This window comes from Giraffa tippelskirchi, chromosome 3, assembly GCF_054371585.1.
Source record: "Giraffa tippelskirchi isolate mGirTip1 chromosome 3, T2T-mGirTip1v1.2.pri, whole genome shotgun sequence".
Taxonomy (NCBI): domain Eukaryota; kingdom Metazoa; phylum Chordata; class Mammalia; order Artiodactyla; family Giraffidae; genus Giraffa; species Giraffa tippelskirchi.
The window spans coordinates 11,683,241-11,703,251 of record NC_137277.1 but is presented as its reverse complement, the minus strand read 5'-3'; the positions used below and the strand labels follow the sequence as shown (position 1 = coordinate 11,703,251).

At 54.6% G+C, this 20,011-nt stretch overlaps 1 long non-coding RNA gene across 1 annotated transcript; it reads right to left on the bottom strand.

The window, feature by feature from the left end:
- Positions 1–1,413: 1,413 nt before the first annotated feature.
- LOC145541012 (uncharacterized) lies at positions 1,414–7,908 on the bottom strand. Its single transcript, XR_014078712.1, has 2 exons — positions 7,674–7,908; positions 1,414–2,077 (listed from the first exon to the last, which is right to left on the bottom strand). It is a non-coding gene; the product is annotated as an uncharacterized LOC145541012 (long non-coding RNA).
- Between the last annotated feature and the right edge of the window lie 12,103 nt (positions 7,909–20,011).

The window sequence follows — 20,011 nt, the reverse complement described above, 5'->3', positions numbered from 1 at the left end:
CTTGCCCCAGGGATCAGAACCTGGGGAGAAGTTCTTGTGTCTCTGGCCACGTATCTGCAGACCCTCAGTTTTTATTCCCCTTGGCTATATTTTGCAACGGAGCACGGATGAAAATGAAAATCGGAGCATAATTTATGGCCATGACAAAGATTGCCCTTTCTTCATCTGCAACTAGATTTAAAAAAATATGTTCACCTTGATACCCACAGTGTGAAAACCATGCACAGTATTTTTCAGTGTCGCTCTCCTGCATATCTGCTAAATTCTTGTCCTAAATAAAAAAGCCACTAAACAAATATCTTCATCGTAGTCAGATGCGAACTACTTTTTAGGTTATTCTCCAAATATTTCTGTTAGAGTTTGGTTTCCCAATAAGATGCTATTTATGCTCGGGAGTCAAGTCTATGTCTTAGTGGCGACGGATACATTATTTTTACTCCTCCAGGTGCAGCTCTGCTTCCCCCTCCGGGGGGACAAAAATGGTATTTAAACTAGATGCCAACCAACTCGGGCACACGCGGTAGAAATTATCCACCGGCTCATTCCGGTAGGGACCGCCGCCGCCGCCACTAAGTCGCTTCAGTCGTGTTCGACTCTGTGCGACCCCACAGACGGCAGCCCACCGGGCTCCTCTGTCCCTGGGATTCTCCAGGCAAGAATACTGGAGTGGGTTGCCATTTCCTTCTCCATGGGTAGGGACAGGAACGGGTTAAGCCAGAGGCCTTTTGTTGTCACCTTCCTTTCCCCGCCCCCCGCCCGCTCCCTCGGGACCGCCGGGATTGGCTGGCACTCTGCCAGCAAGCTGTCAATCACCGAGTGTAAACAAGGCGCTGATTGGCTGTTGTCCAGTCCGCACAGGGCCTCCTGAAAAAAGCAATTACTGGCTCCGCGGTTTCAAGGCGGCCCCAGGCCGCTTGATGAAAGGAGATAAGCTAGGGACCGTTTCCAGGACCCCCGCGGGCCGACCCTGGCAGCCCTTGAGCCGAGGTGCAGCGAAGAGCCCGCGGATCAAAGGAATCCGGAGAGAAAGGGGAAGCCGGGCGCACGGCTCCGGCCGGCCTTCCCCCGCGGGCATCTCTGACCTGGGTAGGGGCTTGGGCCGCGGGCGGGGCTCCGGAACTGGGAGCCCGCTTTGGGCGGCGTGGCCGGCGGGGCAGCTCCGGAGAGTCCGGGGCTGGCAGGTAAGCGCCTGGCTCCGCGGGCCCGGGCCTAGGACGCAGGACTCGGCCGGCGCGGCCCCGAGTCCCGGCTCCAGCGACACCCTGCCAGATGACGAGGACCCCTGTCCCCCACGGCCTGAGTCCCTAGCCAGTCCCGAAGCCCGTGCCTTCGGAAGCCACCCGGGTGGCGCGCGTCGGCAGCGGGAGAGGAGGCGGCATGTATAAATCCATAAAGCGCTCGGAGATCCGATTAGTGCACGGCTATTCATTAGGCCGGGGGCGATTGAATTAGGTCCCGGGTGCGGGCCGGAGGAGGGGTGCCGGCGCGAGTTGAGCGCAGCCGCCAGTGCGGGGCGGGGTGTTGGGGGCAGGGAGGGCGGTTCTGGCGCAGACCTCCGGGCTTGGGCCGTGGTTTCCGGAGGAAGAAGTCAAAGCATCGGCTCCGGAGCGAGTTGAGGGGACGGGTTCTTCCAGGTCTTGCCCCAGCGGGTGCGTACGGGGGCGGCCGGCTTCCCATGCACACCGTGCAAAGCCAGCCTGAGCCCGGCCCGGCTGCGGAGAAATCACATCCTCGGAAGGGTGGGTGAGTGGGCGAGAGGGGCGGCCATGGCTCCCGGATCCAGCGCAAGGCCAGGAGCAGCCGGAGCTAGGGCTGGGAGCGGCTAGCTGTGCGGTCCCCGTCCCGGAGCACACCGGCCTCGCACCGCCTCCTCGGAACCGGTGACCTGGCACGCCGAGACTGCCTGTTCCGCGCGCCCAGGGGTCCCGCCAGCTTCCCGCAGCCCTCGGAGTCCTGACCCCCAGCAGGGTGCTCCTCGCCTCTGTACGTTTGGGATCTGGGTTCCGGATTACTGTCTCTGAAGAGCTTGTTTTCTGGCGCAGAAACTTTTTCTTATAACTGAAGTTTTCAAGCTCCACTTGAAATTTTTAAAAATGAGAAAAAAGTGTATGAGAGAAAAACCCTCCATCCAAGAGAAGGAATACCTTGCCTACCCTCAGTGTCCCTGTAGTTGCGCCTAGCTCCCTGAGCGCCCGCCATGCGGGCCCCCGGGGTGCGCTGGAGTCGGAAAGGGGCTCAGCCTTGGACCACCACGTGGGGGAAGGGCCTCCAGGCCCCCACTCTCCGTCCGAGTGTGTGAGGAGGGGCTCCCAAACCCCCATCTCCCACGGGCAAAATATTGTCTGCGGGTCCTGGAGCCTGGCTGATGGGCCCCACCCTAGGCATAATCCAAGATGTGCAGGCTGCCAGCGAGATGGAAGGACAGAGGATGGCACGGCTCGGGTCCACCCTGCCCTTGGGAAGGCTGGTTCAGATCCTTCCAGCTCACCATCACCACACTCCTAATTCAGCGGGTGAGAACTGGCTTTCAGAACCCCCACTGCTGTCCCCTGCCCCTCCTGGCCCATCCGGAGAAAGAGGCTGCTCGCCTGGGGGAGGCGAAGCACAGCCCCCTGTCTGCTTGGCTTCTCCCCCCCCCTTCTCTCCCCAGCATCACTTGAAAACAAATCTAGTGGGTTTTTTTTTTTTCTTAATACTGTTTCAAAACAGTTGTTACAGCAAATAGCTGCAGACGGGCCTGCTGGATGCAGCAGGGGCTGGCAGCTGCCCAGCGCGGGCGCCTGGCCCCTCAGCAGCTCCCGCAGTACCAAAATAAGCTCCCCGTGTTCCCCTTCAGAAGACGCGGCCTACCGAGGCTCCGGCCGGCCGGGGCATGTCTGGCTGGGCGCGCTATCAGCTCAGAGGAAACCTCCCCAGTTCCCTTTTTTACTCTGCCTGCTGTCCAGAGCTAACAAATGTTTTTAATTTTAGAGGAACATGGTGTAGGGATCTGCAGACCAGCTTTCCACTGGGGAGGGAGAGAGAACCAGGGAGTGGGTGGGGAAGGAGAAAGGAGAGGGGATAGAAATGTGAGATCAGGGTTGAGCTGGGGTGTCCAGGCCTCTGCAATTGCCCACAGTTTCACAAATGAATGGGATCCCAGTCAGGCGAGGCCCACACACCCTGCCCAGCCCACATGCCCTGCCCCAGCCTGGAACACTACCCAGGGGTGTCCTTGAACCCCCAGCTTGCTTCCTCCCTGGCAGGTACCCAAGCTTGCCCTATGGCCCCATGCAGCCAGCTGTGCCCTGACACCTGGGCATGCACCCTTGCACATCACTCATCCGTACACATGCATGTGTACACACACATACACAAACACATCACGGGCACATGCTTGAGCATTATACAGCACATCACACACCCACACACCGATACGTTCACAGCACACACTGGCACCAGTGCTCTGGAGAGCCTGCCTTCCCTCTTACAGCCTGGGGGCCCCTGTCACCCCAGAACCTAGCCCAGCCGTGGGGCCCCTCCCGGAACTTGCCCCCACACACTGCTCCCCTGAGAGCAGCTGCAAATCCAGGGCGCCTTGCTCCCCAAAGACCTCCATCCAGCTGTCTGAAATCATGAAATAAATAATCATTTTTTTTTAATGCAAGGGGGTGGAGGTGTTGGGCGAGTTACATAAAATTGTGAATTAGTCTCTGCTCCAAATAAACGCCTGCTTGGGCCAGAGAGCAGCAGAGCTGCGTGCCGGGTAATTGTGTGTCGGGTGTCTCTCCATTGTTCCCTGTGCCATTAGTCAAAGGGCAAATTAGAAACAATTTCTTGACAAAAATTGACTCTTAATTTTTCCTACCAGAGGCACAGGGGGCCGGGTCCAGAGGCTGGGCTCGGGGACAGACAGGCCTGTCCAGAGGGGTGCTGGGGTCACTGATTTGCACTTGCCCAGCTTGCAGTAGGGGAAACTGGGGGCCCCCAGTGTGGTTCACAGCAACCACCCCACCCGCCCTCAGCTGGAAGGCAGCATTACCCCATCTCAGCCCAGAATCTGATGCAGGGGTCAGAGGTTTGCACCCTTCCTCTCAAGTAAGTGGGGTAGGAAAAAAAAATCAAACACATTCCCAGAGATGCCTGGATTGGAGGAGCTCAGCCTCCGCACCCCTCCAGCCCCAGGAAGCAGGGTTAGGCCCCACCCCATCCCCTGAATGAGATCTTCTGCCACAGATGTGTGAAGTGGTTCTTTTCACCAGGGCCTTTGGCTGGTGGACTGAAGGGGGCAGGGATGTGGGAGGAAGGTTCTAGGGCGCCAGCCTAGCCCAGGATTCAGAAGACCAGGGGCCCCACTCTGGCTCCTACTCACTAGGCAGCCAGCAGAGCAGCCTGCACCCCTACCTACCCAGGTGCCTTCAGCTTTGGCTGTGAGTGGAGTTGAGAAGTCCCTACCCCATCCCCGAGGGTCCTCCCCAAGGTGCTGCACGGGGAATTTGTGCCTGGATTGGGAGTGGCCTTCTTTTTGGCCATCTTCTGTCTTTAGGGGCTTAAGCTTTGTTGGAGTTGGCCTATTTTGGAGGAGAAAGGAACACAAAGATCTCCCAGACCGCCCCCACTACCAAAGGGAGGGGGCTGCCCCCACTGAAAACAAAATCTCCAGTCACAGCCCCTTCATTACCTAGCAGGGCCTGCGGGGGCCCAGAGGGCCAGGTGGCAGGGGAGAGGGCCACTCTGAGGCCCAGGGTCAAGGGGAAGCAGCCGACAGAGGATGAAGAGTTGTCAGGAGCCAGGCCAGAAGGGAGAGTCCTCTGTTCATGCCTCCCATGAGGCCTTCCTCCAGCATCTCCTGAGCCCTGTGTGCTACCTTGAATCCCTTCCTAGAGGTCCCAGCTCTCGCCTGAGCAAAGGGCCTGCATGCTCAGGCCTGAGCCCTGCTCAGTTGGAGCCCCTGGAATGTCAGGGAGGCACAGCTGGTCTCTGCAGACCACAGACAGGCTCCAAGACAGACTTGGGGATGTGGCTGGAAGTTTTAAAAGGCAACAAGAGCAGCAGGGGAGCCAGACTTTGAAGTCAGATGAACAGCTTTCCTGGGACCCCTCCCTTTTCTTTGGGGGGGGGGCGGTGTAATTCTGTTGCTGGTTTGTCCAACCAAGTCAGGAGGCTGCCCAGCCCCCTCCACTCCGGAAAGGTGCTTGTTAAACACAGTCGTAATTTGTGGCTAAATATAAGCCAGTGTGTTCACACGGAAAGTATAATTCAGGGTGCTGGTTGTGTGAGGTTATCAACCAGGAGGCCCATCTGGGTTAAATTGAAGTGATTTTCATAAACGGGTAGGAGCATCCTATTGCCAGGCTCCTCCCTGACTTTTTATTAGTGACTGTATGATTGTTGTTAGTGTTAAAGGGAATAATAGGAGTGGGGGACCCCAGGGGAAGGGGGAGAGGGGAGCCTCTCCACTCTGCTCTGTCCTGCTCCTCCAGTCTCGCAGCCACTTTCTCATCTAGGCTGAAGGCAGGCAGGGGGCCCCCCCAGGGAGTCTTGAATTGGTAGTGCCAAGCTGTCCTCCCCAAAGACAGTCCTGCTCTTGCCCCACAGGAAGTCTCCCTTCTGTGGGAGAGTGGGAAGCAGGTTCTCTGGGGAGAATTCTACTCCCCCTGTAAAGCTGAAATTAGGGGGGGCATGCACTGGGGTATCTTCTTGCAGGAGGATGACCCAAACTGGGCCCTCTGTTTTCCTGCTTATCAGGAAGGACCCTACTGATGACCGGAGCCCAGGCTTGGCCTGCACAAATAGGTGTGGGAGACTTAGTGGCTGGAACTGCCCCTTTGGGGGACGAAAGTTCTGCAGGGCCTAATGAAGGGTGGGTTACAGGTTACTTGGTGCTTCCAAACACACCCCCCAACCAGAGCCCAACTGCCACCCTTCCTGGAAGGTCACCTGCCTCCCTCCAGACCTCGCAGCCCAGCCACAGGAAGTGCCGAGTAAGCAGTTGCTGCCCCAGCCGTTCTGCTCCTTTGCGGCAGTGTTTGGGTGTGTTTACACGTGTCGCTGTCAAGGTAGTCTGGACAGGGCCTCCAGGGCTGGACTTCCTGGGTCTGGTCTCACACTGGCGGGAGGGCCCTGGGAGAGGGGCGCAGGCTGGGTGTCAGGGTCTCCTCTGATGAAATCCAGCTGGCCAAGGCAGAGCCAGAGTGGTCTAGCCAGGCCAGAAGAACTGAAAGGACAGGCACTGGGACTGGCAACCCTGGATCCACGGGGCCACAGCTGTCAGCACCCCCCGCACCCCCCCCCCACTCCTCCACCACACACGTACAGCAAATTCCTCTGGGCATCAATTTCAGAGCCCAGGCAGCAGGAACAGCACCTGCCCCTTCCCACCATGCCCATGATGGGCAGGAACCTCAAAGCCAGCTTCCCCACTGGATTTCTTCCAATTCCCAGACCTAGAAAAGCCCCAGCCCCTGCCAGACGCCCCCCTCCAGATTCTGCCCCAGCAGAGGGCTCCAGAGGGTAAGGGGCTACCCATTCAGACTTGTTTCTGATCACAAAACAGAGGCCTGGGCAGTTCTGGTCTCTGGGGCCACACATCCCACTCTCCTATTCTCTTCCTGCTCTCAAGCTGGGCCTGCCAAGCTCCCCACTCACACACCAGCCCAGCAATCTGGGGCCCCACCCCCACAAACCCCCTCCTGCCCTTGGGCAGGGCCACAGCCCCATCCTGTCCTCTGGACTTTTTCCTGTGTCTGATGGCCAAGGGTGGGGAGGGGGTGACCCTCCCCAGGCTGCCTTTGGGAAGAACCCAGGGCTGGGCATGAGGCCTGGGAAAGCTACAGATACATCTTTTCCTCCTCTCTCTTATTTCTGGGGAAGGTGGGTGTTGAGTCCTTGGCCTGGTTACCTGCCGCATATATAGACCAAAAATAAATTATTCCCATCAAAATTCCCACAGAGCAGCTAAGGCCTGCAGCAAAGCGCTCTCCTCCCAGTCCTCAAAGTTAGGTAGCTGGGCTGACAGCTCGGGTACACCACTACCCATCGGGCCTGGTCTAAGCACAGCCACCGCCTCTTTTGTTAACAGGACAGTCACACCATTTAATTAAAAATCATTCTATAGGTCTGTTTTCTTCTGACCTGCACAAATACATATTCCACCTCAATTCATGACTCAACAATACCCGCTACAGGCGGTAATAGGAGGAAGCAGGAAAGTTTCCCAAAGGATGACTCCCCAGAAAACTCCCTGTTCCAACGACGCTAGCCCGGACTGTTAGAGGAGCCTGCCCTGGGGTCAGCGCCACGCCGGGCCCTGCGCCGCCTGCACCCGCCGGCCACTTCCGTTGGAGCCTTTTCCAGCACATTCCACCAGGACTGGGTCTCTGGCAGGCTCTGGGCCGAGGTTCGTTTCAATAAGCAAACCTCGAGCCTGGCCGGCCGATTTCTATTCTGGCGGGTGGAAGCGCAGACGCAAAGAGAGGTTTTTCTTTCCACCGGAATTTGATTTTGTTTGGTTTGCATTTGTAATTTTTTACTAGCAGGAATTTTCGATGCAAAAACCCTCCTGAGGCGGGTGGGGGGAAATCAAAGTCCCTACATCCCAGCCGGAAACAAAAGCCCCTTGGAAACGGCGCCGCAGGGCGGGCGGAGCCGGGCGCCCGGGACCCGCGTCAGGAGAAGCGGCGCGCAGCACCTACCGCTCGGCGGCTCCAAGGCAACTCCGGCTCCGGTCCGGGCGGCCGGTGTCCGACCTGCTCGCCCGAGTCCGCCGGGTCCCTAGAACGCGGAGGCGGCCGGAGGCCCCATAATCGCAATTTATGGCCTGGGTGACGTGCTTCCCTCTCCCACAATGGGGCCGGGTGACATTAAACAGAAAATTGATGAGAGCGGAGCGAAATCTAATCTCCCCCCCCCCAACCTTCAGGCCGACTCTCCGCGCCTTCGGGGAGGGGCTGGGGGACACGAGGCAGAGTGGTCGTTAGTTGGTGCGCTCGTGAGCCCCGCGCCAATGCTTCCTCCCGAATTCCGGCTCCCAGCCGGCGCACTGGAGGAGGGAGCACGACCCTCGCCCGGATCCCATCCCTTGCGGCCTGCAGCCTCTCCGCTGGGCTTCGAGCCGAATCTGCCCTCCTTTCCATTTGCACCGAGCGGAGCGGGGAGCCAAGCATCTCTCCCTTTTGCTCGGAGGGCCCCCGGCCCGGGTAGGGGTCTCCACGCGCCCCCGACCTTCCATCCGCTACCCAGCCTTCAATGAGCACCCGCCTCTGCTTCCAGAGCGGAGTTCCCCGCCCCCACCAAGACGTGGTGGCGCCAGGAGAGGAGGGGAGGACCCGGGCCACCCAGCCCCCACCCCAAGCAAGTGGGGAAAAGAGGGCAAGTGACCACGCAGGGCGCGCCTGGGGCCTCTGGGCCGGAGCACCCGCGCTCCTCCGCTCAAGGCACGGCTCCCCTGGGGCGCGCCGGGCGCCTCCTGGCACCGACCCCGCCATGCCGCGTCCTTAAAGGCGCCGGCGGCCCTGCCGGCCTTTGTCCCTTTGGCTGGGAAGGTCACGCCAGGGACTCTGGGCAGCCTCATGGGCCCCTCGAAGCGCTCACCTCCCCACCCTTCCTCCACTCCGTCCTCCAAAATTTACACTAGGGCGCTCCCTGCCTCGCCTGCTGGCCTGGAGGAGGTCCCCACTTAGCAACCACCTGGCCACGTGCTGCCTGTGACCTCCAGACTTGCACAAGATACATTGTCCTGCTGGAGCACACAGCTGGGGCCAAGTATCCACTTTTTAACAAGAGGAGGTTGAGGGGAGTGCTTCTCAGAGAGAGAATGAATGAGGGAGCCCCAGTGGGGCCGCAGGAGCAAAGAAGTGCTAGTGCTGGCAGGAGAGAACACAACCCCACCGACCAAGGAGGCAGGCTGGCTGCCCTGAGCATTGCCTAGTAAGGGGCAGCCCCCAGGGATGGACAGAGTCCTGGTTGGGGGTCCAGATTGGAATCCCGAGGGTAAGGCTTTGGATGGATGCACCCACAGAAGGTTACCACCGTTCTCCCTGGAAAGCCCCCTCTCCAGGCTCTGCCAGCCCCACCTGTTTGAGTCACTGGGCTAAAGGCTCTGTGAAGCAGGTCCCCAAGCCTTGGTCTACCCCTCTGGCCTAGATGACAACTTGTGCACCTGGGTGCCAGATGGTATCCTTAACACTCAATCTCTGGACAGACTGGGAAGCAGATGTCATGATGATCATGCCCATTTTAGAGATGGGCAAAGCCCCCGAGACAGTGAATAACTCTCCTATGTTCTCCCCCAAGGGTTAAATACCTGGGCCCCAGGTTCTTCTGCAAAGCCAAGACATGGATTGGCTGGTCTTCAGTCCCCAACAGCCCCAGGACTCATGGGGGCAGACTTGTGTCCTAACTTCCATGTGCCTCCTATCCTTGGAGATGTGCTGTGCTTAGTCACTCAGTCGCCTCTGACTCTTTGAGATCCCAGGGACTTTAGCCTGCCAGGCTCCTCTGTACGTGGGGATTCTCCAGGCAAGAATACTGAAGTTGGTTGCCATTTTCTTCTCCAGGGGATCTTCCCAACCCAGGGATCGAACCCAGGTCTCCCACATTGCAAGCAGATTCTTTTCCATCTGAGCCACCAGGGAAGCCCGCTCTTATAGATGGAGAACAGAAAAAGGTGGGCCTCGTGACCATAGTTGGGTGCTTTGGATCACAACACCCATAGAAGGATGCCACCAGGGCCCCATTCTCCCTGGAAAACCCCCTCTCCAGTCTCTGCCAGCCCAGCCTATTTGAGTCACTGGGCTGAAGGCACCACGAAGCAGGTCCCCATTGCTGCAGCTGGGAAGAACTGCTGATATATGACAAGAATCTGGAAGCCAGATTCCAGAAGGTCACATTGGACTGAAACCAACAAGATTACATTTAACAGGCTGGATGTGAACCTCCACTTTTAGGTTCAAAAATCAGTTGTAAAAATGCAGGCAGCTTCCCACTGAAGACGTGATGAGCAACCTGCAGCTGTCTGTACCATTCAGGCAGAACGGGCTTCCCAACGCAGGCCCCTTGTGAATTTCCTGGAGCCCCAGCAGCTGAGCCTGCGCCCTCTGGGGCCCTCCTGGGATGTCAGGCTCACTGGGGAGGGGATGCAGCTGGGGACAGCAGAGAATGGGGTCCTTGTGCTGCTATCATCAAACCCAGGGCTGGATGAACACAGCTTTGTCTGCACCCACACTCCCGTGGTGACCACGGGACTAGAGATCAGCGCCTGGGGCTGGGGGCGCTTCAGAACTAGAGTGGCTGCTTTTTGGCCTCTGTTAACCCTTGAGTGGGTGTTGGATGCACAGTCTTTCCCCAGCTCTGTGCCTGGGGTTCAGGGGGGCAAGCAGAGCAAGGGTTAAAAATCTGTGTCAAGTCCCAAGTTTCAAAACAGCATGTTGTTAAACCCAATGTTTTTCATATTTAAATAGCAGCGGCCTTTGGGGGAGACACTTTCCTGGTGGCTCAGAGGATAGAGAATCTGCCTGCAATGCGGGAGACCTGAATTCAATCCCTAGGTTGGGAAGATTCCCTGGAGAAAGGAATGGCTACCCACTCCCATATTCTGGCCATGGACAGAGGAGCCTGGCGGGCTACAGCCCATGGGGTCTCAAACAGTCAGACATGACTGAGCGACTTTGACTTTCTTTTTCTTGGGGGAGATGAAAGGGTGGTCCTGGATAAAGCAGGGGAAAGGCTGAGCAGCCTTCCCCACAGAATCCCCTCCCACACCAGGTCCAGCTGGGAACACGGGCCACTCATGGCAGCACCCCAGTCCTGGCCTGGCTCTGGCACAAGCTTTGCTTCTGCTGAGTTCTTGGTCATCCAGAGGCAGGTGCCCCATGCTAGGCATCCACTGGGCAGGCCTGGATCTCAGCCCCAGTGGGAAGAGCGGGGAGACCCAACTACAGGGGGTACAATTGCTGGATAGCCTCCTCTCCTTGCCCCGAGTTGGAGGACGGTGCAGTGACTCCAGAGCAAGTGAATGTGTGGGTCGGGAAGGGTTTCCAGGGGGCAGGACAGGCAGAGGTGGGGCACCCTGAGGGTTATTTGTGGGCCTAATGGCTTGAATTCACTGTAGTGGGTCTAGGCTAGGAAGTGAGTAAGCGTTGTTCCCTCTCACTGAGCAATGGGGTTGACAGTGGGGCCTAGAGCCACTCTGGTGGGGAGATCTGGGGCGCCTGCTCCCTTGCTGGCTGTTCTGTGAGCCTGCCTGGTTCATTGATCATGGTTCTCCTGAGACCCCAGCTTCACCTCACAGACCCCATGAGGGGTCATAGGTCCTGGGGTGCCTCAGTTAGCTCCACCCCCTCCGGCAGGCCCTGTGGAGGCCACCAGCTGGACTCAGGGTGGGTGCCATCTGCTCTGGCTCTTGTCCCTTAGTCCACAGCACCCAGGGGAAACCCAGACCAGCTCCCAGAAGTCCTTCCCACTCCCCCAAACTGGGGTGTGGTTGCTGACTGAGTTCGGGTTTATCCCAAACTCGTGAGCCCAGAACGGTGAGCCCTTGGTGGCCAGGCACCTGCCCACCAGAGGCCCACACTCTGCATGTGCCATGCTAAGATCAAGGGCTCTGGATGCCCTGCGACAGCGGCTCTGTGGGGCCTGGTCTCCTAGGCTGAGGCCTGGCTTCCCCACAGGTTCAGGGCTGCTGGAAAGGCTCACCCAAGGGTCAGGGTCCACTGCTGAGAGACATGCAGGGTTCGGTGCCCTCAAGCCATCTTGCTGGGTTGGTGGCTCACCCCCACCCCCACCCAGATGGCTGGGGGGTGCTGCAACCCCCACTCCCTCACTCCTGCTCCTGGTCACACAGGCAGGAAGGAAGGAGGGAAGCCAGGACTCAGACCCAGATCATCCATACCAGCCTACCCTAAGTCTGCCGCACACTCAGGTCCTCAAATATTGAGAAATGCAGGATTTGGGTTCTGGTGGACGAGATTCAGAGAGAGCTGCTACTGGCCTCTGACTCAGGACAACCAGGGTAGACAGACATCCGCATGGCCAAGAAGGACTCTGAGAAGTCTTGGGGGGGCTGTCCCCCTTCTTTGCTGAGCTCAGCCCTCAGATGCAGAAAGGATGGGTCAAGGAGCCTCTCACCTTCCATCCACCTTGCCTCCAGGTGCCCACGGCCTTCCTCACCTGGGAAGGTCTCTAGTGGGGAGGCCAAGGCTGAGTGATGGGGTCCCTGGGGAATGGGCTGAGCCAGAGGCAAGGAGGCCTGGGAGAGAATAGGAGTGGGGTCCCGCCCTAGGGTGGGGGGCAGGCAGCTGCCACACTTGGCAGGCAAGACCCAGCCCAGTTCCTGCTTCTTTCTACTATTGGGTGATTTGCATTATTAATGAACCCGAGGTCCTGCGTTCAAAGGTTTGAATGGCATATCAGTGGCCAAAAGGCTGACAGCTCCCCGACCTTGTCTGCTTCATCCTGTTTCATCCTTCATCACTGCCCAAGGAGAGAGGCTGCCCCAGACCCCAGTCAACCCTGCCCTTCTCTGTGGTCTGAGAGGGCCCACGGAGACAGGACTGCAGGAGACACCAATCCTCCTGTCTACTCTGGGCAAAGCCAGGGCAGAGGGGAGCACACGCTGTCGATGCGCAACCACCAGCTGGTCAGGGAGGACGAGGATCCCAGACCTGCCCCGAGGAAAAGAGGGACTCTGAGTTGTGGTGAGGCCTGGGTTGGGGGCAGTTCATATGGTGTTCAGGCAGCAGTTGATTTTCTCCCTGGAGAAGGGCTGTTCTTTCGTCTAATCACCTCCACGTCCTGTCCTCCTGCTACTTGTCTCCTCTCTGACGCACCTTCTAGATCTGTGCCATCCGACAGAAATACTATGTCACCCACACCTAGGAAATGGGAGCATTTCCAGTGGTCACAGGCCCCCATCTTCCCCTCCCCAACGTTAATTTCCAATTAATATACTCACACATGTGCACATATGAACACATGTGCTCACGCATGCACACTTATGTACCTGTGCATGCACAGCTGCAAATGCTGGTTTCAGCCTCTTGCCTTGGCCTGGCCCTGGATCTTCTTCAAGAGCAGACGGAATGAGAAACAAACACTCCATACTCACACCTGTGGGAACTGCCATCTGTGAGTCAGGACTCACATGCCCATTTCACTGATGGGGAGACTGAGAGGTAGAGGGAGATATCTGAGGTTAAGCTTTGAACATCGGAATCACTGACCCTAACCCTCCTCCCTCCAGGTGTTCGGAGGCCCGAGCTGAGCGCCGAGACTGTTGCTCCCCCCAGTCCAGTTCTATGGCTGTGATCGTCCTTGCTCCACATCTGGCTCCCGGTGGGGTCAGCTCCTGGAAAATCCCCGGAAGCAGAGTTGCTTGGTAAGAGCACTCACATTTGGGGGACAACTACTGCTTTGTGATTCTCTCAGAAGGCTGTCCCAATTCTCTGTCCAGCAAATACTGAGAGCGCTCCCCTATCGGTACACTTCACAGGAAGGGTCGGAGAAGCAGAGCTCTGGAGCATGGTGGGCCATGAGATGCGGCTCTCTGGGGTATGGATGTGGCCTGGAAGCTCACACAGCTGAGCTGCCGGAGGGCTGGGCCCACGCCTGAGCTGGGGCTACATGGTAGGGAGGGGACTCCCCCAGGCCGCCGCCCCAGGCGGGTTGATGGACGTGCAATTAACCTGCCTGTGGTTATGTTGGCAACTGAGCTGGAACAGGAAGTTAGTGTTATAAACCAGGGCCTTTCAAGTTATGACAAATTCATCAAACAAATGAACCCATGAGCACAGAGGGCAGGCGCCTCCATGTGCTAGGGATGAGGAATGCTCCAGCCCTTTCCAGTCCCTCCCCCAAATCCAGGCTCCAGAAAGAACTGTGTAGGGGACAGAACCTGGGGCTGGTCCCAGTGCCTAGACTGGCAGTGGTCTCACTCTGAGCCCCAGCTCTCTAGCGAGAGCTTCCCCACCACCCACCCTCCCACCCCCAAGTGGCTTAGCATCTTCTGGTTTCCCTCTTGAATTCCAGATGCTGCTAACACCTGAAAACAATCCCAACCCACTCCGACATGTGAGAGAAAGTTCCAGAACCCCCAATCTCTCCAGGGGCTAGCCAGTGCTTAGCAGCGCCTCTGGGGAACACCCCTGCTTGCCCTCCAGACATACGGCCCCCTCTTCCCCAACGGGCCTGAGCAGCCGACATTTTCTGCTCAGAGCCTGTGCTCGCTGGGCTGGGGCTGTCCTTTAAGCTTCAGGCTGGGGTGGGTTTCAAAATGGCCCTGATGCCATGACAGAGCCTGAATGTCAGGGGAAGGGGGACATGGTGGCCATCCACATTGGGAGCCTCAGCCACTCATCTTACTGGTGGGAATCAGCCAGGGAGGGTTCAGCTCTTGACCAAGGTCACTCAGCTGTCACACCTGGGAGAAGAGCTAGGACTGAGAGAACCTGTGCAGACACCCCTGGCCAGCTTGCTGCCCACCAGTCCCTCCAGCCCGAAAGAACCTTTCAGGCCTGTCTTGGCCCACCCAGACCCCAGACCTTAGGCCTCTGCAGCACCAAGGTTGAAAGAACCTCCCAGGGCTTGGGGCTCAAGGATAGCTGCGCTGCAGAGGGTCCCCAAGCCAGCAGTTCCTGGGCTCCAGGTAGAGTGATCCAACATTGTCCCAAACAGGGGTCCCATGCCCTGCCCACCCTTCCCACAGCCCATGCTGAATCCAGGGCTCCAGGTGTGCCCTGCCCGTGGTTCTTCCGACTCCTACAGCCTTGCTTCAAGGCCACCCCTTCTGCTCTTTGGTTCCAGGTCCTCCTCCCACTGAACTCAGACTCCGAGCCCAGATCTTGAGAGAGCAGTGAGCCCTTGGGCTTCTCATAAATGCAGGTTCCACTGTGCTGTGGGCTGAACTGCCTGAGACCTAACCGCTCACACCTATGAATGTGAACTTACTGGGAAACAGGGCCTTTGGAGATGTGATCCAGTTAAGATTAATTGACCTCCCTGTGGTTATGTTGGCAACTGAACTAGAAGACGATGTCAGCATTCTAAACCAGGGCCCTAATGCAATGACTGGTATCCTTGTAGGAAGAGGGACTTTTTCATACAGACACACAGAGGGGAGAAGCCACATGACAATGGAGGCAGAGACTGGAGTGATGTAAGCCAAGGAACGCCAAGGGTTGTCAGTAGCCACCAGAGCTGGAAAAGGTTCTCTCTCAAAGCCTCCAGAAGGAACAAACCCTGCTGACACTTTGATTCTGGACTTCTGGCCTCCAGACTGTGAAAGAGTCGATTCCTGTTGTCCTAAGCCACCCAGTTTGGGGTAAGTTTTACAGCAGCAGCAGAAAAGTAATACACTGTCCTCTGCTTTGCTCTTCACTTTTTCCTTTTCTATTTTTTTTTTTTTTTTAATTTGGAGCCAGGGAACTGGCCTACTCAGGCATGTAGTTGGAAAGCTAGACACAGGGCAGGGCAATAGGTAAGTGTCTGGAAGATGAGCAGTCAGGCTTCTCACCTTTGAAGAAAGGGAGTTTCAAATGTGGGCAGTAAGAAGCCTAGAATTAGTTCTATGGAGCTGGACAATTGTGGCATTGGTATGAACTCATGTTTTGTAATATAGAAACAGATGTGTGTAGGGGGGTGTTTCTAAGCTCTGTTTGCCAAAAGGGCCCAGAAACAATAAAATCACAGTAGCACCTAGTGCCCAGATCTTGGTTGCTTTTCTTTTCCTTTTTTGGCTGTGCTGGGTTTTCATTGCCTTGCACAGGCTTTCTCTAATTGCGGCAAGTGGGGGCTATGCTTCATTGCGGTGCCCGCACTTCTCATCGCAGTGGCTTCTCTTGTTGCGGAGCACCAGCTCTAGGTACATGGGCTTCAGTAGCTACAGTATGCTGGCTCGGTAGTTGCAGCTGGCAGGCTCTGGAACATAGGATCAGTAGTTGTGGAACGCGGGCTTAGTTGCTCTGTGGCATATGGGATCTTCCCACACCAGGGATTGAGCCCACGTCTCCTGCATTGGCAGGTGGATTCTTATCCACTGTACCACCAGGGAAGTCCAGACCTTGGTTTCTAAATGCCATTTATCCACTAGACTTTTTGTTTGTTTGTTTTGAGAAATGACTAACCCTGATGCTGGGAAAGACTGAGGGCAAGAGGAGAAGGGGGCGACAGAGGATGAGATGGTTAGATGGCATGAACATGGGAGCCTGGTGTGCTGCAGTTTAAAGAGTCAGACACAACTTAGCAACTGAACAACAACAAGAAGGGCTGGGACAAGGAATGGTCCAAATGGAATATCTTGTGGTGGCAGAAAGTAAGGAAGCATTCAAAGAATGATGGGAGTATCAGAAGGTGGGAAGTAGTTTGAAGGGGCTCCCACTGTCCAAATTCAGAACAATGTGAGCAACCAAATACAAATCGTAATGGATTGTTATCTTTATGATGTAAATAATTTATGATATAAATGAGTGAATGAATATATAAATGGGAGAGAAAGCTGGCTCTTAAATGTAAAGGGAATACTGGAATTAGAAAACTTCCATTTGGCGAAAAGCACAGTAATAATTGATTCAGGGAAGAATCAGCAACAGAGGCTCAAACCGCTGGTGAAAGGCTAATGGGAAACAGGATATTTACATGGACTCCACCTATCTCCTCACCGAGTGTTTACTCATTACCCCTTATTCACTAGTGAGTTCAAATTCTTATTAATTAGCTTTACAGTGGTGAAACCTGGCAGACACGACCTCACCTGAGTGATGAACGTTACTGCCACCAGCGCTGGGACATCAGATATCGCATGCCTCCAGATATGATGCGGCAAGGAGAACACAGCATCACTTCTGAGATAGTCTTGCCAAAAGTGCAGAAGCGGAATCTAGGCATCAACCCAAACTAAGGGATATTTTACGGAGTCACTTCAAAAATATCACAGTCATGAAATGTCGTGGTCCGTGTGCGGGTTGGAAAAGGATTTCCAGACATGAGGCAAAGTGAGAGGAGAATAAAGTTTATTAGAGTGGGAGACGCTGTTAGAACAGCGGGCTGGCTCAAAGGAGAGCCAAACCCTTTCACAGGCTAGTGGCCAATTTTTATAGCTTCAAGACAGAGAAAATTCCTATTGGAATGGTGGCATTAGGTGATGGGTTAGGATGCTATAGGGTGGGTATTTTACTTAATATGGGGTCAGGGACCTGGGCTGGTTTAGATCTGGAGGCTCATGGCAACAGTTGCTATGGGACTTGGTCGGTTCCAGAGATTTTTGTCTTATGACTTTGGTATCTGTGACCTTGGTATAGGACTCCACATGAAATATAAAGACCAATTCTAAAGATAGAGATTTTTAAAATTAGATTTTTCAAAAGTGATCCTCTAGCAACTTCCCTGGTGGTCCAGTGGCTAAGACTCCTCACTTCCAGTGCAGGGGGCCCAGGTTCGATCCCTGGTGGGGTAACCAAATCCTACATGCAGCAACTAAAAGATACTGCACATGCCACAACTAAGACCCAGTGCAGTCAAATAAATAAAATAAACATTTAAAAAGTGACCCTCTAGTCTTCTGAACTTCTGGGTTGCTTTATCAGCTGACAGCAATGTTCAGAGTCCTAACTTGGGGTCTGTGTGGTCTTGAGAAGGGACTAGTGAGCTTGGAACCCCCTTGTGGGCCATTTTGACTATGCCCCTCCACTTGTTCTCCACACATGTTCTGCCTTCCTCCCTGAATTTCAAGGTGCTGACCCCAACTGTCAGACCAAAGTGTGGAACACAAGCTTTCTCAAGCCTAAGTGACAAAACCACAAAGAAAGATTTTGATTCCAAAGTTAAGTAGACTAAGGAAACTTGAGAGCTTGTTTGGAGGTTCTAGCAGAGGAGTTCAGCCACTTGTATACCCTCGCCCAAAGACCAGTCCTCCTCTATTGGGGATGGTCGTCCTCTTTGACCGAGCACGCAGCTTTGGGAGGGACACGCATAGAGCCGTGAGGGAGGAAGGGGACACCCGCCTAGCCAGCCATATCAGCTGAATCAACCCTGGTGATCAATGGGGTGACAGATGTCACAACCAGATCGCCCTCACAATCCAATGTGTGACCTTGGATTAGCTTCTGGATAAGACATTTGGGGGCAATCTGTGAAACTCTGCTGGAGTCTGTGATAAACGGTGTGCTCAGTCACTTCTGTCGTGTCCCCATGTGGCCCCATGGACTGTAGCCCGCCAGACTCCTCTGTCCATGGGATTCTCCAGGCAAGAATACTGAAGTGGATTGCCATGTCCTCCTCCAGGGGATCTTCCCGACCCAGGGATTGCACCTGCGTCTCTCGGGTTTCCTGCACGGCAGACGCATTCTTGACCACTGAGCTAGCTACCTGGAAAGTCCGTGATAAAGGGCAGTGTCATATCAATATTAACGTCCTGATTTTGATCATTATATAGGTGCTTGTTTCAGGAACTACGCAGATGAGCGTTAAGGGATAACAGGCTTCATGGCTGTAACTTGCTCTCAAATGGTTCCAAAAATTAAAAACAAAAATTAGAATAAGAAAAAGTGGTAAAATGTTAATTCTTAGGGAATCTGGGTGAGCAGTATCTAGGGACTCTTTGTACTATTCTAGCAACTTCTGTAAGTTGCAAATTATTCAGAAGTAAAAAGTTTAAAAAAAGAAAACAAACCCCAAACCCACCCTGTTCAGAGGATGAAAAGACGAGCTCCAGACTGGGGGAAGATCCCTGCAAACCGCAAATCCGACCAAAGACTAGTATCTAAAATATGTAAAGAATTCTTAAAGTTCAGCAGCAAAAAAGCAAACAATTGAATTAGAAAATGGGTAAAAGACATGAGCAGACATTCCCTGAAGAGGCCACACAGATGGCAACTGAGCACAGGAGGGGATGGACCATATCATTGTCAGAGATGCAAATTAAAACCATTTTGAGACACTGGTACACACCTATCAGAATGGCGAAAATAAAAAATAGTCACAAAAGAAAATGGTGGTGAGGATGTCGAGAAATTGCATCACACACACACGTTACTGGTGGGAACGTGACATGTACAGCCTCCCTGGAAAATGGTCTGGCATTTTCCTTAAAAACTAAACATACTGGGACTTCCCTGGTGGTCCAGTGGTTAAGAATCCGCCTGCCAATGCAGGGGATGTGGGTTTGATCCCTGGTCAGGGAACTAAGATCCCACATGCCACAGGGGAACTAAGACCCAACACAGCCAAATAAATAAATATACTTTAAAAAACAAAACCCCCCAAACTAAATATACAACTACCTTAAATCCTGCACTTGCATTCCTGGATCTTTATCCCATGGAATAAAGACCTATGTTCACATAAAATCCTGAACTTGAGCAGTTTTATTTGTAAGGGCCAAACACAGGAAACAACCCAGATGACCTTCCAGGGGTGAATGGTTAAACAAACTGATCTGTCCACACTGGGGACTGAATTCATCTCGGTAATAAAGAGGAAGAGCTGTCCACACACAGCAACCCAGATGAATCTCTAGGGAATTGTGCTCAGTGAAAAAAGCCAGTCCCAAAGGTTACATTCTGTAGAGCCCACATACGTAACATTCGTGAAAAGACAAAATTACAGAAATGGAGGAGAGAATGGTGAAGGGGGCTAAGGTAGGGGGAGAAGGGAGTGGGCGTGGCTACAAAAAGGCAACTGGGGGCTCCTTGTGGTGACGGGATGTTCTGTATCTTGACGGTATCAATGCCAAAATCCTGGTTGTGATATTATAGTATAATTTTGCAAGATGTTACCATGGGAGGAAACTGGGTGAAGGGTATGTTGGATCCCTCTGTGTGTTATTTCTGACAACTGCATATGAATCTACAATTATTTCAAAATAAAAGGTTTAATCCAAAAAATCCTAACTGATTTTTTTGTTTGTATATATACTGTTTACATATATTATTATGTAAAATAATGTGATTTTAGATAATTGCTAAATATATATTGCCGTATTTATTGCATACGTTTGCATACACTTAAATAAAACTTTAAGTGCTTAGAAACAAAGGCCAGT